Genomic DNA, 24,405 nt, shown 5'->3' with positions numbered 1-24,405 from the left:
ACATTCCCGGAGGCTGGGGAGACCAACATCAGGCATAGCATATTTGGTGTTGGGGGAGAGCCTGCTTTCTGGTTCTCACAGGGCACCTTCCAGCTGTAACCTTGCACGGTGGGGGTAAACTAGCTCTCCCAGGTCTCCTTTTACAAGATCACTAATCCTATGCATCCTTGATGCAAATATAAAATGATGCAGCTGCTACAGAAAACTGTATAATCACTCCTCAAATAATTAAAAATAGAATTACCATATGATCCAACCATTCCACGTCTGGGTATATATATGCAAAAGACATGAAAGCAGTGTCTCTAAGAGATATCTGTGCACTCATATTCCTAGAAGGATTATTTACCATAATTAAAAGGTAGAAATGCCCATTGATGAATGAATGGTTAATTATAAAGTGGTATATACACACAAAAGAATATTATTTGGCCTTAAAAAGGAAGGACCTTCGACACACTGTATGCTATCCAATACAGCCTAATTGCAAAAAAAGAAAAAAAACTATATGACTGCATTTATGTGAGAGATCCAGAGTAGTTACATTCACAGAAACAGAAAGTACAATGGTGCCTGCCAGGGGATGGGAAGAGGGGAAGAGGGGGGAAATGTGGTTTGTTTCATGTGTAGAGTTTCAGTTTTGGAAGATGAAATATTTCTGGAGATTGGTTGAACTATAATGTAAACATATTTAACAGTACTGACCTATATACTTAAAATGGTTAAGAGAGTAAATTTTGTTACATATATTTTGCTACAATTAAAAATAATCCAGACTTGGTTAAAAAAAAAAAAAAAGGAGATATTTCCATCTTGCTACTTATGCTGTGGGAAAGCATACCACTAGGTGAAAAATATACAGTTAATTACTTTCAAATACAGCTGAAGGGATCAGTCAAAAATTCATTCCTCTAATTTTAGCACTTTTTAGCCAAATGTATCAAAATTTTAGGCATCTGAATTATACTATTTTGGTTCTTCAAAGAAATTCTCTCCCAAGTATCTGCATAAAACTAAGCATTGCAGTTTTTGTTTTTTGAGAGAAGAGAAAGTTCTGCTCATTTTTCTTTTAATCCTTGACCTATTCACACTTTAAGAGCAGTTCAACATTTCTCCCCCTGTGAGGTCTTGTCTCTTTGACTGTGCTGACACTCCTTCCTTTGGGCTACCATTATGTCTTGCAAGTAACTCATTTATTACATTTACTGCCCAATTAGATTTATACTAGCTGTGAGTTCCTTAAGGGTAAGGATGCTTCATATTCATCTGTGTGTCCCAAGAACTCAGCAGAGAGCCAAGCAAGAAATAGAAGTTCAGTATTTATTTATAGGATGTTGCTGAAGCCATCTCTTGTAAAACTGCCTTATGAAATAATTGTGAAATAAGTCCCTCTTAGAGATGAGGACTATGGGAGAATAAAAAACCACCTGCTCCTTTTTACTAAAGAATATATTATTTTACCAAGTGATATAACATAGTTTTGTTTTTCTTTTTTGACTCGAGTGCCAGGAAGCTAAATGCCAAACGTTTGTCCTAAATTAAAGTTTACCCTGAGCATTAGTAATCTAGTGTGAGTAATCTGGTATTATTCCACCACTAGCCCATCTTGTCTTGTCTTTGCGTCTGTGCTATCGTAACATTATCTTGTTATAAACCGCCTCAAGTCTATTTTGGAAGAAAGTGAGATATGATTAAAATATGTAAAATATGCAATACGAGGCTAAATATGAAGGTGCTGTTTTAAAGCTGTTCTCTTTGGTTTCCTTTCTTTGTTCCTTGAATAATGTTTCCTACATTTCAGCATAATCCTAAACAGCTGTGCTCTCATTACTGCAATATCTGTTCCTATACACTTGATGTTGTCTGGTTCAGTTCTGAGTAGGCGGCATAGTCTGTTCTCCATAATTTGTTTTCTAATGTATATCCACTTGTGTGTCATATTAGTTCTTCTATTTTTCCTTAAACTGTGGCTAAATTAAGCTACTTTTCAAAGTAATAAGACAATCTAGTCAAGACCCTTTCTACGTAAGATATGCACAGTACAGTTGGTATAATTAAGATAACAGGAAATATGATTTCCTTCATAATAATCTGAAACCATAGAATTTATTAGGTCTATATCCAGATGTAGACTCAGGATAACTGTGATTCCTTAGACAAGTCATTTGAGTACTTAGATGAATTTCACTGTTGAAATGTATTACATGTTCTTTCCTACTCTCAGTGTTATTCCCTCCCTGAAAAATACACTTGACCAAATTTTCGGCGTCTTGCAAGGCACACTGTACCATCCGTCCCTCCTGTGAAACAGTATCTGCCTGGCCAGTACCCAGATAGCTTGAACTGATCCATCCGTTTCCCATATTTTTATAATACACAGTGTTCATCCTTCTAATGTAACATCTAGTAACACATCAGCTCAGCTCTGGTATGGACCAACTGGTACACCTGTAAGCCCATGTGACCCTTGACATACATTTAGACTGCATTTCCCAGCCTCCTTTTATCTGGGTGCTTCATCTGGCTAGTTCTGGCCAGTGGCAAGTAGGCCAACCTAATGCTCACCACTTTAAGGCTAACCTACAGAACTTTTTTTTTTTTTAATATTTATTTATTTATTTGATAGAGATCACAAGTAGGCAGAGAGGCAGGCAGAGAGAGAGAGAGGAGGAAGCAGGCTCCCTGCTGAGCAGAGAGCCCGATGCGGGGCTCGATCCCAGGACCCTGGGATCATGACCTGAGCCGAAAGCAGAGGCTTTAACCCACTGAGCCACCCAGGCGCTCCTGACCTACAGAACTTTTTAAATGCTTCATGAACTCTCATTCTTTGTATTCTTCTACTGGCCACATGAAGAGGATTCAACAAGGACTACAAGATTCTAGGGAATGGCAGAAGTCCTAGGTGCTCAACGACTGTATGGATAAAGCTCCTCCCTCCACTCCTTGTTTGTCTTGCATCAGTTTTTACTCCTCATTGATCATATAAAGGCCAGAAATTTATCTTCATGCTTTTTAAAGTTCTCTATATAACTGGAGCACCTGTGTGGCTCAGGTGGTTAAGCACCCAACTCTTGGTTTCAGCTTGGGTCATGATCTTATAGGTGGTGGGATCCAGCCCTGAGTCAGGCTATGTGTTCAGTGTGGAATTTGTCTAAAAGATTCTCTCCCTCTGCCCCTCCCCATGGATCGTGCTCTCTCTTTCTCTCTTAAATAAATAAATAAATAAATAAATCTTTAAAATTCTTTATACAACCAATTACAATCATTTAGTAAGATTCATTCAACATCAGTGTATTTTAACAGAAAATACATATCATTTTCCATCTTGTCACATTATCATTCAGTTATATGCATTTCACTATTCATGAAATATTCTAAATAATCATTTAATATAGTTATATGTTATTCAATGATCATGCTAATTATATATCCACATAATTTAAGAAAGTAAAAAAACTTACTGCTCGCTTTATAATTCACTAAAAAGAAAATGATGTCCAGAGTTTCTTTTTGTGATTGTTGTTTCCAGTAAGTGTTATAATAAGTGATATACAGCCAGAAATTGAAAAAAAAAAAACCCAGTAAGAGTCCACAAGCATATTTTCAAGTCACTGAAATAACACATAGTTGGTGTGTATGAATGAGTTCATGAATCATTTATCCGTGTGATGGAAATAGACATTATGTACCTCAGAAGTCTTTGTTGTGGTACCTTGTAAAGATGTTCAGTATTTGAATCTCTACTTTAAAGGGAGGGAACTAACATTAATTAGATGTTTTTTCAGTGCCAGGTGCTTTACATAAATCGTTGTTCTTACCCCTCACAATAACTCTGTGAGGTAGTAGTTTTTCTCCTCATAGCAGAGATGAAAGTTAAGAAAGAACGTAGCTCGTAAATGGCAGAGCTGTGACTGAAACCCACAACTGCCTTATTCTTTCATACTTTTTCTAACACAGAACTCTCTCTAGCATTGTTTACCTACATATTTTTTTTTTAAGATTTTATTTATTTACTTGACAGACAGAGATCACAAGTAGGCAGAGAGGCAGGCAGAGAGGGGTGGGGGGAGGCAGGCTCCCTGCAGAGCAGGGAGCCTGATGCAGGGCTCGATCCCAGGACCCTGGGGTCACGACCTGAGCCAAAGGCAGAGGCTTTAACCCACTGAGCCACCCAGGCGCCCCATACCTACATATTTTTTATGACATATTTGTTTGAAGCACTTTATTTCTCTATTCTATATCAACACTTAAGTTAATTGGTTGTTATTATTTAATGAGTTTCTATATTATGTTAGCCATAGGAAGTTTTAAAAATCACATAAGAGATTGCCTATTATAATGTGGTCATATTGAAAGATGGCCACTTTCATTCTTACGATTGTTTCTACACCATTTTCCTTCCCTGCTCCCTATAAATTCTAGCATTTACTTTATTGTCATTAGATTATATTGCTCATTACCTTCATTGCTGCAGTCACTGGATTATCTTGCAATTAACTCCTCCATGTTTCTCAAGTATTTTAGATCCTGCCTCTCTTCCCAACATAACTCTTGATTTAATTCTAGATAATTTCAATATATACATATACGATCCTTCCTGAAATTTGGCCTTTTGATTGCTTGATCTTCTTTCCTCTAAATATTTTGTCCTTCATATTATTTTAACCAATCAATGCCCTGGCCATTTCTAGACCTATTCATTACAAGGAACGCCCATACTTCCATAATCTGTTTCATGTATCCAGTTCTCTGACCATCATCTCCTATCTTTTCAGCTCAATTACTCTAGTATCTCAGCTCTCACAATCCACTGGGACCATCAATCAATTGAACTATAAACATCTCAATGTCCCTCAACAACCTTTACTAGGCAAATTACAATCCTGCTTAAATCTAACTCTGCCTCTTCAGCACTTGCATATGGCAGCTAATTATGCATGCAGAAATACAGAACAGCTCTGAATGATCTCACCTTAAATTCAGTTTGACAAACTCTTGGAGGTCCCCTAAGCCTACCCACAATCAACTATATTTCACTAGTTCATGTATTTTCTACTATCCTGTAGTACTATTTCATACCTTCTCCTTTCTTCTTCAAAGACTTTTTTTCATTTATTTCAGAGTGAGTGATAGCGCATGAGAAAGAGAACAAGTGGGGTGGGGGAGGGGATGAGACAGACTCCCCACTGAGCTGAGGGAATCCCAGAACCCCGGACCCAGGACAATGACCCCAGCTGAAGGAAGATGCTTAATCAACTGTGCCACCCAGGCACCCCTTTTCTACTTTCTTCTTAAATTTCCAACACATTCATCCTAATACTCCAATTTGATAACTTTGCTTCTTTTTTTTCACTGAGAAAATTAAAGCAATGAGAAAGAATCTCCAGGAACTCTCATAGCCACATATGTCAACCTGCAACATTCTGCTCCCTGTCAGGTTTCTGGAAATAAATGATATTTACTCCTTTCTAAAACCTTCCCTTGTGTACTAAGTACAATTTCCCATCACCTATCCAAGGACCACATAGTGGAATTTATTCCCGCTTATCTACATTATTATTTTTTTCTTATGTAGTAGAGATGAATACCACCAGCAAAAAAATGTTATTCTTTTCTCATCTTAAAAAAATCCTCCATTAAGTCCCATTTCACCTAACAACTATAACTCTGATTATCTTTTCCCTTTTGTAGCAAAATATCTTGAGATATTTGACTATATTCAGTAACACAGAATTCCATTTCTCTTCTTCTGTAATCCTTGCCAATCAGATTTCCCCCTGATTATTACACTAAAACAATTCTTGTCAAGATCACCAATTACAACCAGATTGCTCTATCCAGTGGTCACTTTTCAATTCTTGAAACTCATCAACATCAAGTATATTGCCCTTGTTGTATTTTCTTCACTTGGCTTCCACTATACCACACTCTTGCTTCTCTCCCAGCAACATTATTATTCCACCTCAGTCTCCTCTTTTGGTTTCTCTTCCTCTTCCAGATCTCTTAACACTGGAGTTCCCTGATCTCAGTTCTTTATTCTTTCTTCTTCTCTGCCTACAACCACTACACTGTTACCTCAATCAGCACATAACTTTAATAACAGCAATATGCCCATATCACCCAAATTTATATGTCTTTCCCAGATGTGTCTTCTGAATTTCAAACTCATATATACAACTGCCTACCTGACAGATCCACTGAGATGTCAGATAGATATCTCCAAATTAACACATGTAAAGCTGAACTTCTCATCTCCCTTGTCCCTGCTAACCTATTTTACTGAGTCTTTTCCAATTCTCACTTAAAGGGATGGCCCATCCTTTCAGCTGCTGAAACAAAACTCTTGGCTTCATTCCAGATTTTTCTATTCTCACAGTCATACCAAATTTGTTGGAACTTCTGTTGTAATATCTTAAAATATAGTCAGAACCCAATCCTCAAAATTTCCATTGCTACTACCTTGATACCAAACTATCATTATTACTCCAATGATTACTATAATCATTTATTAACTGGTTCCTGTTTCCATCTATCTGCAAACTCTCTCAACACAATAGTCAGAGTAAAATCCAAATTAGATCACATCTTTCCTCTGCTCCAAACCATCTACTAGTTCCTCTTTGCAGAGTCAAACTCAAGTCACAACAAGACCCTACAGTAATTACAAGGTCAGCCTCCCCTTCCTTTCTGATCTAACCATTTCCTCACTCATTCACCTCCAACTGCCTGACTTTACTATCCAGTGAACTTACTAGGCATATTTATGCCTTATAGGCTTGTGCTAGTATAACTCTTTAATGAAATGTTGTCCTCTAGATAACTGCGTGCTCGTTTTCTTGAACTATTTCAAGTCTTTGCTCAGATGCCACCTTCTCAATGAGGTCAAATCTGACCACTTAAACAAAAAATGCAGCCTAATTCCCTTTTCTTTTCCTCTGTTCTATGTTTTCATTAGCACTTATCACTTTCTGGTACCTAAATAATTTGTGTGTTCCTCTAATGTAACCCTAGTGTCCAGAACAGTGCCGGTCACATGACAGATGCATAATAAACATCCAAAATAATAAATGTATAAAATAATATAGTATAAGCTTGGTCAAACCCACACATGCATGCATGTTTACACACACACAGCTCGAAAGAGAACTGGAAATTTGTCCTTGATAACTGAAATACGATGGTCCACATCTAAAGGATAATGCATAATTCTGTATATGAAGCAATAGACTCTTAAAATTGTAAAGGACCTTAAAGGTTATATCCAATCATGCATATAATTTATATTTCTTCAGCATGTTTCCCCATATTAATTCTCTGGTCTATTCTTGAATGCTGCAGTAACAGGGGACCTTTTACATGGTTTGTGGTGAGAAAATTAAAAGTCAAGGTTATGTAGCGTTGCCTAGGATTACATAGCAATTAAGGAAAATAGCAATGTTAGAATCAGAAACCAGTTATCTTGCCTACTAGACTAGCGTCCTTCACCATATTCTATTCTGTACAGAAAACCTTTAGTGCATTTAAATATGACTACTGGATAAACCAAATAATTGATATAATAAATGATAATCTAAAAAATACTTATTCAACTAAGTCAGGTTTAAAGCTTTATTAAGAGTCTGTATAAAGACGGACTTCAAAAGAACATGAAAAACTCACTCATTTTGAAATTGAAATTATTTTGTTAGTTTATTCATGATAAAACAGTGATGTGAAAAAATAGTACCAGTAAGAGATACCTGACCTAGAGAAAAATAATCCATGAAAAATCTGAGGTAGAGAATTCCATAGGTAACTTCAAAACACGATGCTCTGATAAACCCACCTCACATTAGAAAGGTGAAAATGAGAATAAAAGAATGGACCTAATTTAGATTAAACAAATCCTTTGAAAAGTTTCCCTCCCAAAATAATTCAGGCAAAGACTAACTACATCACCAAGAGAATCACTGTACTTTCTACTAGTAGATGAGCTAAAAGAGGTACTGAAAAGACAGAAAACCTAAACACCATGTCTGAATTGTGGAAGTGTTTCATATTTTAATTATGTCTTGGGTTTCTGCTCAGTGGAGCACACTGTGATACAAATAAATTTAAAAGAAGTTACAAAATTATATGCAACGATGAAATATTCATAATTAGGATGCCTAAATACAACACAGAAATCATGACTAACAACTGTAAGTACTCAATAATATCATTAAACTCTTCAAATTCCTAGAGATCTTCATATCAGAATTCTCTTGTGTAAAGATGTTATATTTAATGGATTAAAGAACAATTTTTATTACTGTGAGTCTCTGAAATGTAAAACAGCCTGACATTTCTGATTTACTATGTCAGCTTATCATGTTCAAATAGACTTTATTCTGTGCAGTTCAATAAAAACTTTTAAAAACTTCAAAGGAACAGTGTCTTAGAATCATTTTTCAGAAGGAGGAAGTTCTTGATACTATGTCAGAAAATAGGAAAACTTTGTTTTCAAAACAACAAACACACCTCATTAAAACTTCTGTAAACTGATTCTCATTGAGTACTTTTCCTCCAAAGACTTCCTATACTTGTGTTCTTGTTTTGCCATTATATATGTGTTTCATATACATATGCTTGCTTAAATATACTTTTGTACACTTGTGCATATAGTTTCTTAGAAAATAGAAGTTATAGAATTATAATTTTAGAATGGGGAGGGGGGTTACCAGTAATCGATTCCAACCTAATGAGGTTTACCAGTAGAGGACTGAAAGGGAAAGACATTTAAGAAACAACTTCTCAACAGAACTCAGGTCTACTGACTCTTGTTGAAGTGTTCTTCCTAGTGCTCTATACTACTGCTTCTCCATATACACTAAGTTGATGGGGCCTCACTAAATAGAAGCTTTGCTAGACACTGATATTTTATGTCATATACACATTAGGTCTGATAATCTCTGCTTGAACAGATTTAGAAAATGACATCAACTTCAATTGCAAAAATTGCAACCTGCATGAAAACTCCTTCATAATATCCTTCATGTTTTAAGTCGCCTATATGTAAAAGTTAAATAAATGAAAGAACTACTGTTGTTTTTACAGGTAAAGGAAAATAATACTATATGGTTATTCTTGTTTCAAAACTCAAATATAATATTTTAAAGATGTATATCATATTCTGCAGTGTGATAAGTATAAGTATGTGTAAAGTATTAAAAATATCTATTATTTTTTCTGTTTTCCATATATAAGTTCCACGAAAGAAAAAAAAAAAAAAAAAAGGGCAGGTCAAACCAAATTCTAACTAAATACTCACACTGCATAGTCTATCTTCTCATTTCAAGCAGGGACACAGTGTTTGGGGTTATAAACAAATCATTACTGGAGAGAAAATAACTTCTTAAGCCAGTGTTTATTTTAATGATAGTAATTCATTAAAATTACCTAGTGACCCCTTGAAAAAATACAGACAGTTAAAAAAAAAAAAATACCTCAACAGCTAACATCATTTCTTAAGGATGAAAAACTTTTCCTCTAGAATCAGGAACAGGACAAGGATGTCCATCTCACCACTTTTATTCAGCATAGTGCTATAAGTCTTAGCCACAGCAATCAGACAAATAAAATAAAATAAAAGGCAACCAATTTGGTAAGGAAGAAGTAAAACTTTCACTATTTGCAGATGGCATAATACTATATATAGAAAACTGCGAAGATCCTACCAAAAACTACTAGAACTGATAAATGAATTCAGTAAAGTCACAGGTTATAAAATTAATATGCAGAAATCTGCTACATTTCTACATGCTAATAATGAAGTAGCAGAAAGAGAAATAAAGAAAACAATCCCACTTAGAATTCCACCAAAAATAGCAGAATACCTAAAATTAAATTCAACCAAGGAGGTGAAAGACCTGTACTACAAAAACAATAAAACACTGATAAAAGAAATTGAAGATGACACAAACAAATGGGAAGAAACTCCATGCTGAAAGAACCAGTATTATTAAAAATATCCATACTACTCAAAGCAATCTACAGATTTAATGCAATTCCTATAAAAATATCAATAGCATGTTTCACAGAACTAAAGCAAATAATCTTGAAATTTGTATGGAAACACAAAAGACCCCAAATAGCTGAAGTAATCTTGAAAAAGAACAAAGCTGGAGGTATCCCAGCTATTTTGAAGTCCCAGATTTCAAGATATATTGCAAACTGTAGTAATCAAAACAGTGTGGTACTGGCAGAAAAACAGACACATAAATCAACAGAACAGAATAGAGAGCCCAGAAATAAACCCATAATTTTATGGTCAGTTAAGCTTTGACAAAGGAGGCAAGAATGTACAATGGGGAAAAGACAGTCCCTTCAAGGGATGGTCCTGGGAAAGTTGGACAGCTACATGCAAAAGAATGAAACTGGACCATTTTCTTAAACCATACACAAAATAAACTAAAAATGATTAAGGACCTAAATGTGAGAGCTAAAACCATAAAACAATTAGAAGAAAACATAGGCAGTAATTTCTTTGACATTGGCCATAGAAACATTTTTCTCGATATGTCTCCTCAGGCAAAAGAAACAAAAGCAAAATCAAACTACTGTACTACACCAAAACAAAAAGCTCTTGCACAGCAAAGAGAACCATCAACAAAACAAAAGGGAACTTAATGAATGGAGAAGATATCTGCACATGATATATCCAATTAGGGGTTAATATCCAAAATATATAAAGAATTTATACAACTCAACATGAAAAAAAATTAATAAATAATTTGATTTAAAAAATGGGCAGATGATCTGAATAGACATTTTTTCCAATGAGACATAGAGATGGCTAAGAGGCACATGAAAAGATGCTCAACATCATTCAAAACAAGAGTGAGATATCACTTTACACTCGTCAGAATGGTTAAAATAAAAAACACAAGAAATAATAAGTGTTGGTGAGGATGTGGAAAAAAAGGAACCCTTGTGCACTACTGGTAGGAATGCAAGTTGGTACAGCCACTGTGGAAAACAATATGGAGACTCCTCTAAATTTTAAAAAATAGAAATACCATATGATCCAGTAATCCCACTACTGGGTATTTACCCAAAGAAAGTGAAAACACTAATTTGAAAAGATATATGCATCCCCATGTTTATTGTAGCATTATTTACAATAGCCAAGATATGGAAGCAACCTAGTGTCCATCCATAGATAAATGCATAAAGAGTGATGTATAGGGGCACCTGGGTGGCTCAGGGGGTTAAAGCCTCTGCCTTCAGCTCAGGTCATGATCCCAGGGTCCTGGGATCGAGCCCCGCATTGGGCTCTCTGCTCAGTGGGGAGCCTGCTTCCTCCTCTCTCTCTCTCTGCCTGCCTCTCTGCCTACTTGTGATCTGTCAAATAAATAAATAAAAATCTTTAAAAAAAAAAAGAGTGATGTACAGATACAATGGGATATTACTCAAACATAAAAAAGAAAAAAAGAATGAAATCTTTCCATTTGCAACAACATGGATGGACCTAGAAAGTATAATGCCAAGTGGAATAAGTCAGTCAGAGGAAGATAAATACCATATAATTTCACTCATATGTGGAATTTAAGAAAGAAAACAAAGAGACAAACAAAAACCAGACTCTTAAACATAGAAAACAAACAGGTGGTTGCCAGAAGAAAAGGAGGTGGGGGGATTGGTGAAATAGACAAAGGGGCTTAAGAGTACACTTATCTTGATTGAACTTTGAAAAATATAAAGAATTTTTGAATCATTATATTGGACACCTGAGACTAATATAACACTGTATGTTATTTATACACACATATATTCATTCATACATACATATAGATATATACACCCTTGTCAATCCCACTCCTGCCACCAGTTGGAGATTTTAACAAGTATCCTAGCTGATACTTATGGACTGAATGTATCTCTACACTTTTTCTCCTCATCCTGCCAGCCATCTACCATTAGTTCTACCATTAGTACAACTTACTGTTTCAGAAAAGTACTCAATTTAAGGAGACCTGGAATAACTATCTCTCTATGAAGAAGGATTTTTGATTTTTGTTAGCTTAATCAAAAATTAGAATCCAAATGGTTTGTGTAATTACCCATTTCTAATGTTAATATTATTGCCACTAATTATATCTCTATGTTGATAAGCTATAAGAAAAAAAATAAATTTCTACCACATATGGAACCAGCCTTCAAAGACAGAATGTGTCAAGGGACTTGGAAAGAGCTCAAATTAAGCCATATATGACTGCAAGGAACAAACAAACAAAAGGAGGTGGCACTTTCATCACAGAAGACGATATGGACAATTTGGGGGAATCTCAAGTCTAGGAGATGATAATGGGAAAGAAGGGTGATTATTCACAGAATCACAGGCTCTCAGATCAGGAAACGTCTATAGCTATTATTCAATATAGTTTCCCATCCTCTCCTTACATAAATTACATAATATTCTTAACAAGGGGTGTGATGGCTTCTGATTGAATACTTCTCATGACAAATAGATGAGAAGGGGAACAAAAAAATAAAACAAACTGCAACTATATACCACCTTAAATAATAGGGTTAAGCAAAAAATAACTAGGATGTAAAAAAATAAGTAGGATATATAGTTTTGAGATTTTATATTATGATATGTTTACTTCTTTACAATATTAGTTGTGATATTACTTCTTTGTGCTTCCCTAAATTTGATTAAGTATTTGAGCCAAATAAAACAAAACTCATGCTTAATATGAATGTAGTAATTAAACTGTGCTTCTAATGCAGTAACTTGAGGGAAGTTTTACTATGAAATGGCAATTCCCATACTATTGCTGCCAGTGAAGGGAAGAAAGAAGTAAATTAAAAGGAAAAAAAAAAGCCACAGAAAACCAAGTCTTGCTATCAGGGTCATTTATATGCCTCCCATGTGGATTACTCACCCCCCCCCTTTTTTTAAGGCTTAAAATGTATTTTAATAAGTTTACGGCATTACTGCTCCATTTCTCAGAAAAACTCCAAAGACATCAGGGACAAATCAAACATGGTACACCAGTTTAAAAAAAAAATGCACAACATAACTACCTAGGATAGGCAAGGGTAAGAGCAACTGTCCAACCTTCAGCACATAATAACCTTGTTCCCAAGATTGTACTAGGCCTATCAAGAAATCTGTGAACAGCAACATCACAGACACAAAAGGGCCATTCCTGGGTTGTCCTTACCCAAGAAAAAAGTTGGAGGCAACTTAACACAAGATTTTTTTAAAGATACACTCCAAATGAAAATCTCTAAGAGAAAATGTCTTCCTTAGGACATAAAGGGGTAATACATGGGATATAATAGAACCATATGTATCTTGTCTGTGACCTCTGTGGACATTTGCCTGAATTCCCACCTGTGAGTGAATGGAACAATGGGACTAAGGTCACTGGGGGAGGTTTGGTTTTGTGGTGTATGTGGCAGTGCCCCTGGGTTTGGAGGGTATAAGAATGAGAAAGCAAATACAACAGGATGAGTAATGAATGGAATGATCAAGATTAATGGGAGCTCTAACTGGATCCACTTTGCCATAGTTCCTCCCCACCCACACCCCCAGGCCCTCAAATAATCAAGGGAGACTTCAGGAATGCACCATACAGAATCAACTTATTAAATGATATACCACACAGAACTGATTTGTTAAATATCGCCCCTCCCTAAACCCTCAGCCTCCAGCAAACTCCCTCAGAGTAGTCCAGGCAAGGAAGACCCAACTATTGGGAGAAACCCCTAATACTTTCCCAAGGCAGAATTCAGGCTAGGCTAGGGTCCTTCTCTTAAGGGTTTATGGGAAACTAGACATTGAGATTTTTGTTAGTATCACAGATGTTCTTTTGGAGCAAATTCAGCTCCAGGAGCTGGATGGTTGAACGCAGGGTGGGGTGAGGTGGGGTTCCACTAATTGCCCCAATTTCTTTCATTGTAGCAGCTTGGCCAAAGCCAGTTGGTGGGGTCAATCACAAGGTTCCATCTGGCATGATGGTGACAGGTCCTTGAGGAGCTGTGCCAGCAGGCACTGGAGCAGGGCATGGTGACTCTGTTGTTGATGCCCACAGCACCTTCCATTGCCACCTGGCCCATCTGTATCTCCTGTTCTCTTGCATCAGGGCACGTTCCCTTGAATCCTTCCCATTGTAGCTGCCTCATTTCTTGCTGTTGCTGCCACATCTCCTCACAGCGCCTGCACTCCTCCTCCCGTCTGAGCTCCAGTTGCTTCCGTTTTTGCCTTCCTTGGTTGTGCAGCGCTTCCATCCTCCAAAGTTCTTGATGCTACATCAAATCCTGTCTCATTAGCATGAGCTGGTGTCACAATTTCCATCTCCAGCTTCTCACAAGTTCCTTGATGCTGTGGTCCATTTGGTCCTGCTGCTGCTTCTCCGTCTCAGTGAGTGCCTTCCAGCACGTGGCACACTCATACTCAGAGGAGCCAGGCTGTGCAGATTTGGGTGGCTGCTTTCACTCCGTGTGAAATGGCTGGTTCTTTATCACCAGCTTCTCAGGAAGCTTCTCAGGAAGTCCGTCTTCATCTTCCAGCTGGTCCATGGGCTCCACAGTCACAGGCTGAGTAAATACGCTCAGCAGGAAGGAGCCTTCGCTGCACCTGTCCAGAGCTTTCTGAGCCGCTGGCTTCCCTGAGAATTCAAGTTCCTTCCCCTGGGGACCTTTCTCGATCATCCACAGTGACAACAGCCCTTTCCACCTGGCCAAACATGGAAAAGGCTTCCTCCAGCAGTTCATTGGAAACACACCAAGGAAGGTTTCAGACCGTACTGGGTGCGTTGCGGCAGGCAGAACACACACTCAGCCACTTTCCACAGAGAGCACACACTCAGCTGCTTTCCACGGAGCGGCACAATGTCCAGCTCTGCTTTCGCGATCTCCCCTAGCGTTCCTGTTTGCCAGCGGATAGAGCCAAAGCCCTTCTTATGAATGAAGACTCCACCTGCCATCCCATATTTCTCAGAGAGTTTCCTCATCTCATCCTCAGTGAGGTCAGGAGGAAGACTGCTCACAAAGAGCTGGTTGTGTTGGGTGAAGGTCTTCTCTCTTGGTTTCCTAAAATTCTTCAGGTTAATAGTCAAGCGTTCATTTTGGCGGCTGGCTTGTTGTTCATTTGCAGGTACTGGTGGTGGTGGTGGCTGCTGCTGTCGCTGCTGGTGGTGACGCTGATGATGCTTCCTTGGAGTATAGTTTTGCTTCTCTGAGTTAAAGGTTTTGTTGCATTTTGCACCTTTTTATCGACTGTTCTCTCTGCAGAGTAACAGCAACACTGTTGTCCTCTTGGATTATTTCTTAAAACCAATTCTACTCCCTCAGCCTTGACCTTCTCAGTGGAGGAGGAGTGTCACCTGACAGAAACTTGGCACAATCCACCTCTGGTGATTGTCACATCCACCTTGGAAAATAGGTTCCTAAACCAAAATGTTATTCTATTCTGGAGGAAAGAGTTAGGATAGAGGGAGAATCTAGTTTTTCTTTATTTACTGCAGCACCGATTAACATCTTATGCCTAAAGAACTTACATACCAGGAAGACTCATGATATTTTACCATGTTGGGTCCTGGGGGTGATGCAAATAAATTAAAGCTACTGGTGACCCAAGTACCTGTGCGAATTTTAAGATGAAGTGAGACACATACTCTTGTCCCTATCCGAGGTCAAGTTTCCACAGTGGAATACCCTTACACAATAATTATGAGGCCAAGACCCTTAGCGCAAATGCTAGATATGGAAAATATGGTTTTATCGACTGTCATCGAATGGCTGGTTTACATGCTCTCAGAAGGTAATTTTTACTCCTGAAAATGCATCCTCCAAGTCAGGAACAATTATCATCTCTCTGTAAGGACAATAGTTGACCTATGTTTCTTCAAAATGGCATCTGTTCAAATACTTCAAAATTTCTATTTTGATGCCTGAATATATTATTCTTTAGGCTAACCTGCCATGCTCTTTTACCTCTTTTGATGCTCATATGATATGAAACCCCCTGTTTCTTCTTCTAAACTTAGGTTGATCCATGTTCCTTTTAAAGAGCTATATATTGTAACAGAAAACAAAATAAAAATGACTTCAAATGTTAAAAAAGTGTATTATCTCAAGAACCTCGTTTCTCCCACCACTATACTGCAGCAGACAAAATTCTGATTATAATTCATTTACATAAACTAAAAATGATTATATTTACATGGCATTTTAAAATAAACATTTTTAAACTTACTCACAAGTTGTTAAGATCTAAAGTGCCAAAAGATGTTTTTCAAAGTGTTTTGGAAAATGTCCCTCAGAGATTGTCTGGAGATGCATGAAATGAAGTAGTAGTTTGGCAACAATAATGTATTTTTATTAATGTGAATAGCTAATTCTACTGAATCCAGTTATCATTGTTATTATGGATGGAATTGGTTAGTTGAAATATCTGTGTTGATTAAAACAAAACAATAATTGTAATATAATCAGTTAAATTTCAGAGAGTCAGAATTTATATAATCAGTGGACTATATTTTGGAAAAAAAATAATATTTAGATTCTTCCCACAAATTTTTTTCTTGTATTTTTCTTACCCTTCAAACTGTGCCATATGGCAAAGGTCCTAAAACACTTTCTTGGAAACTGTCTGTTGGTTTCATTAAGATTTGGGTTGCTTTTCAACAAATGGGGCAGAATTTCTAAGAATCTGTCTACGTTTTATCATCCATTTCTTCTGGCGATTGACAGCAACCATCTGCAGGTGTAGAAAGAAACTAAACCTTAATGGAACCCAGCCAAGTAGTAAAGTTTCATTTGAATACAATTACATCAATTAATCTATAGTTGCAATCTCTTGTTTAGAAACAAATAATGTTTCATTTATTTCTTGCAATAAACTAATGAAAAAGTCACCGAACAAATTATGCATTTCCTTTCCAGATAACTTAATCCTGCTGAGCGTCAACTGTCTTAACACATCAGAATTAACATACAGAAGTGGTTCAAACAGGGTAGGACCCAGGTCTCCCTTCCTCCAGCCCCATGCACTTCCAATGGACAGAGGACACTGTAGGGAATGCTTGTCATAAAGATTGATTCTAGAAGATAGCCAAAACACTGAAGACTATTCACAGCAACTCTGGGTGAGTGTATTGATTTACATAATTTAAAATAGTATGTGAAGTAAAGTAATTTTGAATGTGTTAAAAAGCTGTCTTTATTATCTTGGCTAAATTTTTGTTTGCTTAATTTCAAAAGATTGTCTAGTTCCCTTTTCACTTAATAAAATGATTTTGTATGAGCCTTTATATAAAATTTTCAACTATTTAGGCTCTAGAAACTAAAGTAGGCCATTGATTAATGCCATTTTTTTTTTTTAAGAAAGAGGAAGAGAGAAATTTTAAGCAACCAAGTAACACTGAGCTTTTATAATTTGTTTCTCTTTTGTACAGCTCTTCATGTGGTCATCTAGAGCAGGTTTCTGTCCCAAGTTTTATGAAAGACTCCTTTAAAAGAAGCTCCAAACTGGGATGCCAGAGTATTAAACATTCAGCGAAGCATTTAAGAAAAGTACGGGATATAAAGACTTCAATAGGCATTCATTTATACTGGACACATGACTTGATTAAATGAAAAGCTAACTGTATTTGGGTTTCTTACATTTAATAAAGAACCTTCCAACTAATGTCAGCCAGATCTACCTACTTTTTCTTACTTGACATAATTAGTATCCTCAATCCTGTTTCACAAATGTTATCATTGATTTATAAGCACAAACAAAATATATGTGTCTTATTGCTTAATGTCTTACACTTGACAATCCTAAATATAAGCTTTCATATGCCACAAAAGGAGCTGATCATTGGCTTCAAGTTAGGAACATTTAAAAGATGATCCCGTAAGTGGCTATTTGCATTTCTGTGGTATTTTAAGGTGTTCTCTTTTATTATTGTTTTAATTTGATGGAGGATAAAGAGTGGCTTCTGACGTTCACTTGCTTATTTTACATTCTAATGATACTACTACTATAGACATTGGAGATAATCAGTAATATCAACTTAGGTTCAGTGGCACTGCAGGTGGAGGGGGGTTGGTATATAAAATGTTAAAACAACAGAAAGAACAAAAAGGTAAGATGAGCATATGGAAGGAAGTCTTCACAACATACCTGCTTCCACAGAGGAGGTGATTAATGAGATTAAAAAAAAATGAAAGCAGAGCAGAAGGATGGGACACAAGTGAAATTTTAAAAGGACAAACGAAAAAAGAGGGAGGCTATGGCTAGAGAGAAAGGGGTAAAATTAGGGTATTTTGCAATCTTAGAACTGGGGTGCCTAGCTGGCTCAGTCAGTAGAGCACATGACTCTTGTGGTGAGTTCAAGCCCCATCAAGTTGGGCAAAGAGTTTACTTAAAAAGAAAACAACCACAAAAACTTAGGGGTCCCTGGGTGGTGCAGTCATTTGAATATTCAACTCTTGGGACACAGAATATTGCACTTAAATGTGCAGCCAAAGCTTCATGGTGACTTTAGAGAATTCTTCAGATTTTTTTCACTTACTTCAGAAGAGCTACAAGACAATTTATTATGGTGGCCTTTTTCTTTTAGCATGACAAATACTTACATGCTGTGTCAGAAGATAAATTATAAGCATAGTTACTCTGTTATACTCATTGTTAATTTCTTCAGTTACTTGTGGTGTTATGAAAGCTAAAACAAAGCAAAAACACTGATCTGATTATTTCTGCTAACATGATAAATGCTACCAAAATGCCTTTCTAATCCCTTTCCTAACTACACACTACCTTCTCCCTCTCTCTTAACTTCTTTTCTTCCTTTCCTTTCCCTCTCCTTCCTTCTTCTCTGTCTCTGTCTCTTTCTTTTTCTTTTTCTCTCTTTCTTCCTTAGGAAAAACACACCCAGTACCCCAGGCCAAGGAAAAAAGTAATTTTGAAAACTACCAAAAGTTTAGAACCATTAAAAACAGAATATTTCTTAAAGGATAAAAATGAAAAGGGCCTTACCTTGATCCTTTTTCATTATAAGTTACAATCATAAAATGACTAAATGAGAATTAAAATAATATTAATTTGCGTTAATGTTACTATTTATTTCTACTAATAAAAGTGAGGAAGTTCAATAAGATATGATTAAAATTTAAATCTGAAAATGTTTTCTTAAATGTTTCAAGCTATCCTGGCTATTAAACTTCAATAGTGTAAAAAGCTAAAATGCAGGAAAATGACACTGTTCTGAGATCTTAAAAAAATGATGAAGAACAAAAGTCATGCGATGCAATTTTTAAGGTTACTTTTAACTTAACTTTCTCGTTATTTTTATCTTCAGATCAAACCTGTTTCATTTCTCAGTTCAATTTCAGTTACATTTGTATGTAGATTTTACATAGTTAACAACATTGATAGTTTATAATCCATTTTAAAAATCCTTTCTGAGGTGTTGAAAGCATCCTGCTTTATTTAGAAACAGTAGCATAAAAATAATGAAATACCCAAATATCTACATATATTAATTTCTCTGCACCTGCATGATTGTTCTATCATTTTTCACATTCTAAAATGGAACTCATCCATCAGTTTGATATGAGCGCATCAGCGCAGTTTCTTTGCCTTTTGCTTATTTCATCAGTAATGTTAGCTAATGCTTACTGATTTTTTTTTAATATGCAAGGCACTTTTCTAAGTATTTAAAATAAAGACTCATTTTGTCCTTAAAACATCCATCTAGAGTAGGTATTTCATGATCCTAATTTTACAGAGGAAGAAACTGACCCATTCAAAAGTGTAAGCAACTTGCCCAAGTTTCCCATACTAATGAATGGGGAGCTGGGTTCCCAGCCAATCTATGTTCTAGCATGCCATCAATAGACTCCCTGCATAGATCTTGTTTTATTTACAGCAAAACAAAAGGAACAAATAAAAAATACTTCTAAATGGTGAATATTAATGGAGCATTCCACCAAATAATCTATAGATATAAAGTACATCGTAGTATATGCTGCATTTAAATCATGAATAAACAACATGGGGCCTGGATGAATTTGCAGCATAATCAGCAAGAATTTGCCACATTTTCCTAAAATCAGAAATTCTGGGGCGCCTGGGTGGCTCAGTGGGTTAAAGCCTCTGCCTTTGGCTCAGGTCATGATCCCAGGGTCCTAGGATCAAGCCAGGCATGGGGCTCTCTGCTCAGCAGGGAGCCTGCTTCCTCCCTTCTCTCTCCTTGCCTGCCTCTCTGCCTACTTGCGATTTGTCTGTCAAATAAATAAATAAATCTTTAAATAAATAAATTAATTTAAAAAAATCAGAAATTCATCCAACTCTGTAAAAATCCCCATTGTGTGGATAAAAGCAGGAAAAACTTCCTTCATTGCCAACACAGAATCAGTTATTTGACATCTAGAGTGGCCTGCTTAAGGACAGTGTAGAAGTTTTTATCAAATCACTGCAAATGCCAGAACTCAGAATATAGCTCATTCATTGTCAAAAAGGACTTGAGAAAGCAGGAGTGCTAGATCAGAAAATACAAAATGACCAGAAAAAAGATATGTGTCCTCCTTTTATTTGCCAAAAATCCTCCATTTTCTATAGGGGGAAAGCAAAAGAGATCTCCTTTAAAATTCATTAAATTTTGTATTTTCGGGGCGCCTGGGTGGCTCAGTGGGTTGGGCCGCTGCCTTCGGCTCAGGTCATGATCTCAGGGTCCTGGGATCGAGCCCCGCATCGGGCTCTCTGCTCAGCAGGGAGCCTGCTTCCTCCTCTCTCTCTACCTGCCTCTCTGCCTGCTTGTGATCTCTCTCTGTCAAATAAATAAATAAAATCTTAAAAAAAAAAATTTGTATTTTCACAAAAACAACATCAGAATAAACTCTTGGGAGATGTAACTGAATTTTGAAATGGCAAGGAAAATTCACATTAAGGTTCTGAATCAGAAAGTATGTAGGGTATAAATACATAATAAGTTAGTTATATTTTCATTATCTTGTAGTTTCATCTTACCACATAATATTATTTTATTTCCATGACAGTAGATTACAGTAGCTGTCCATTAGCTAGGTTAAGGGGATTCATAACTGAATTAAGACAGGGCAAATAAGTAACCAATTGAATAATTTATAGTGAGATATTTTTATGGCATTTCCCAGATGACTTTAGTGAGATAAAAAAAAAAAAAAACATATGTTAAAAAGTACTGAAAGCTGTGTTTCACAAATATCAAACATATACTTATCGATAAATCATCTATTAATTCACATAATTTATATGATAAAGAGCATACCACAAAAACAAATTTGAATGTATATTTTTTGTTTATTTATTTTTAATTTTTTGAGAGAGCAGAGGCATGAGGGGCAAAAGGAGATAGAGAGAATCATGGAACCCAATGTAGGCTCCATTTCAGAACCCTGAGATCACACCTGAACTAAAATCAAGAGTTGGAGGCTTAATGGATTGAGTCGCCCATATGGCCCTTGAATGTATATTTAGCCTCCTAATACTTGAGGGAAATCAAAGGGCTGTATATGCCTATGTTTCTCATACATAAACTTGTTATTTTCCTATTTTGAAGCTAAGAACCAAAATGTGAATATCAAAGATAAGCAACCTATAGATTAGAAATTTCCCCCATTTCTCGATAATATTCTGCCTTTTTTAGGGTTGAGAGACATTTTATGTACTAATTCACTCACTTATTCACTCATTTATTATTTAAGATAAATTGTGTCCTCCTGAAGCTGTAATTCAACATATCCATCTATTCATAGCACAAGCTTAAGCATGCTTATGTTTGAAACAGACAATCCTGGTTTGATTCCCAGTCTTACTATTTACCAGCTAAATGGCTGTTGCCAAATTACTTCATAACCACCAAGTTCCTCACTTATAATGTGAGAATAATACTAGTATCTATCCAATAGGGTGGTTCTAAAAATTAAATGAAGTAAGACAGTATAGCAAAAAGTAAATATTCAGTAAGTATTATTGACTATTGAGTAAAAAATTAATAATGAATTTGGCTATCTAAGTACTTAGGAAGTCCTTTTATAAAGCCTCACAAGAGCTGTATAACTAAGCAGTGGAAAGTCCATCAACAGAGACTGAACCACTAAAAGATGCACCACCAAGACCAGTTGGGAATGCCATGACATCACATCATAAAATACAAATAAATTCCAATGGCTGTAACAGCTGGAATAATTATAGGAAGTAACTGAGTGAAATCAAAATATATGTCTTGGTAGGTATGTGTTATAGACCATAGTAGTTGCTCAGTGAGATGGGAGACAACACCAAATCCATGGAATGAGTGACACACATGCTGTGGCATGCTTTTAAACTCCACTAAAACAGAAAGGACTCAGTGGGAAGGTAATCAGATTATGGAATAGATATTTTCACAAAGTTTTACATATAACTTAATTAAAAATAAATTCCCAAAAACTTTCAAATGATCTGGGAGAAGGTTTTTTTTGTTTTTTTTTTAAGAAGTTACGTTTTTAACTTTCTAAAAGAAGTCACCTTCTATAGGGAGAGTGATTATCTCTGTATACTTCTTTCAAAAACCTGAGTTTGCGTATTTTCCCACTCCTTCATGATGAAACAGGGTTGAGTAAATACAACAAAGGCTACAAAGGTGTCAAAAAGTGTGTGCCTCATATTAGAATTTATAATTTCCCAGGACGCCTGGGTGGCTCAGTTGGTTAAGCGGCTGCTTTCGGCTCAGGTCGTGATCCCAGCATCCTGGGATCAAGTCCCACATCGGGCTCCTTGCTCAGCAGGAAGCCTGCTTCTCCCTCTGCCTGCCTTTTGGTCTGCCTGTGCTCGCTCACTCTCTCTCTCTCTCTCTGACAAATAAATAAATAAAAAATCTTTTTAAAAAAAAGAATTTATTATTTCCTATAATTTTATTAACTTATAAATTTCTTTAGTTGCCGCAATTGGGATTGAGTCTAGCAAACAAAATTTTGTCTGTAGTCTTGAAACAGTGAATCCCATTAGTTTTAGGAGAGTAACTCTTGATGCAAGAGGAGAGAGAGAATTCTAAACATTAACTAGTTTGTAGAAGAAGCATTTTAAATAAATGGGGAGATGAAAACTTTTACAAACATATTCTGAATTTAGTAATCATTAAGGTTTCCTCCTAGAGCTGTGTCTGAAAACTCATGTTGGGACATCTGCATTTTAAAGGTTTAAGGCAGCTCCTTCAAGTGAGTTGGGGGAAATTGGAGGGGGAGACAAACCATGAGACACTGTGGATTCTGAGAAACAAACTGAGGGTTTTGGAGGGGAGGGGGCTTAGGGGTTGGGTGAGCCTGGTGGTGGATATTAAGGAGGGCACGTACTGCATGGAGCATTGGGTGCGGTGCATCCACAATGAATTTTGGAACACTGAAAAGAAATAAAATAAAATAAAATAAAATGAAAAAAAAATACTACCTGTAATCTCTAAAGGCCTTTTATGCTAACAAAACACCATTAGTAACTATATGCAAATTCACACCCTTAATTCTAGAATAAACACTTCCAGAAGTTCTTAGTCTACATTTTCCTTACCTTTTGAGCCTAAATTTAAGTAATTTGGTGAGCCTTGTGGACTGCATATTTTATGGCAATGTGGAAGTTTTATTATCAAACAAGAGTAACACTTTCACATCTGAAAAAAAAAAGTCCTTTTTTCTTCCTATTGTCCCACACAATTATCATTAAATATTTATTGACTAAGTATTTGATTTTTTTATCCTAGCTCCACCACCCGCCCAGCTGGATGTTAATATAGTAGGCGACACTTGTTTTGGTCAGCAGCATATACCTAACACACAGTTCGGTAATTGGCATTCACCCACTGATCCATGTTTATTGAAGATCTATCGCTGTGTAGGCATAGTTAGTAGTACAAGGTATAATCCAGGCGAACCGTGTCACTGCTTTCTTGCAGTTCACATTCTTGTGAGCAAGACAGAAGATAAACAAATAAGCTCTCTACATATTTGCAAAACATGTGAAAGAACAAACTGAATAAAGAGTGAACAAAAAATTAAATACCGAATCTCTGTTCTCTATTCTGATGATCATTATCATGCACAACTTCCTCAAAGGGTCTAATTCTCCAGTTTGGAGACCAAATAAAGTATATCTCCCTTACCATAACTATCAATTATTTTTTATTTTACTTCCATATCTACATATATACATGGATGTGTATGCACATTTATGCATACTGTTGTAATTGAATGAGTTACTTTAAGAAGTAGATTAATCCAAATATTATATGTAATCCCTTTTCCTTTTGAATTTTTTGGAGTTAAGACAGAAATTTCTACTTTTTCTTTCTTTCTTTCTTTCTTTTTTTTTTTTGTTTTGTTTTTGTTTTCGTTTTGGCCAGATGTCCAGGATCAAAGTATAAAACAAAT

General features: G+C 36.3%; 1 protein-coding gene and 1 pseudogene across 1 annotated transcript in view; both read right to left on the bottom strand.

Moving 5' to 3' along the window:
- The window catches only part of KCND2 (potassium voltage-gated channel subfamily D member 2), a 505,769-nt gene that overhangs the window by 417,790 nt on the left and 63,574 nt on the right, over positions 1 to 24,405 (bottom strand). The gene's annotated exons all lie outside the window — the stretch shown is intronic.
- Positions 13,828 to 15,366, bottom strand: LOC125081264 (non-POU domain-containing octamer-binding protein-like; annotated as a pseudogene).

This window comes from Lutra lutra, chromosome 11 (assembly GCF_902655055.1).
Source record: "Lutra lutra chromosome 11, mLutLut1.2, whole genome shotgun sequence".
Lineage (NCBI taxonomy): Eukaryota > Metazoa > Chordata > Mammalia > Carnivora > Mustelidae > Lutra > Lutra lutra.
The sequence above is the reverse complement of the archived record's forward strand: the minus strand, read 5'-3'. Positions and strand labels throughout refer to the sequence as shown.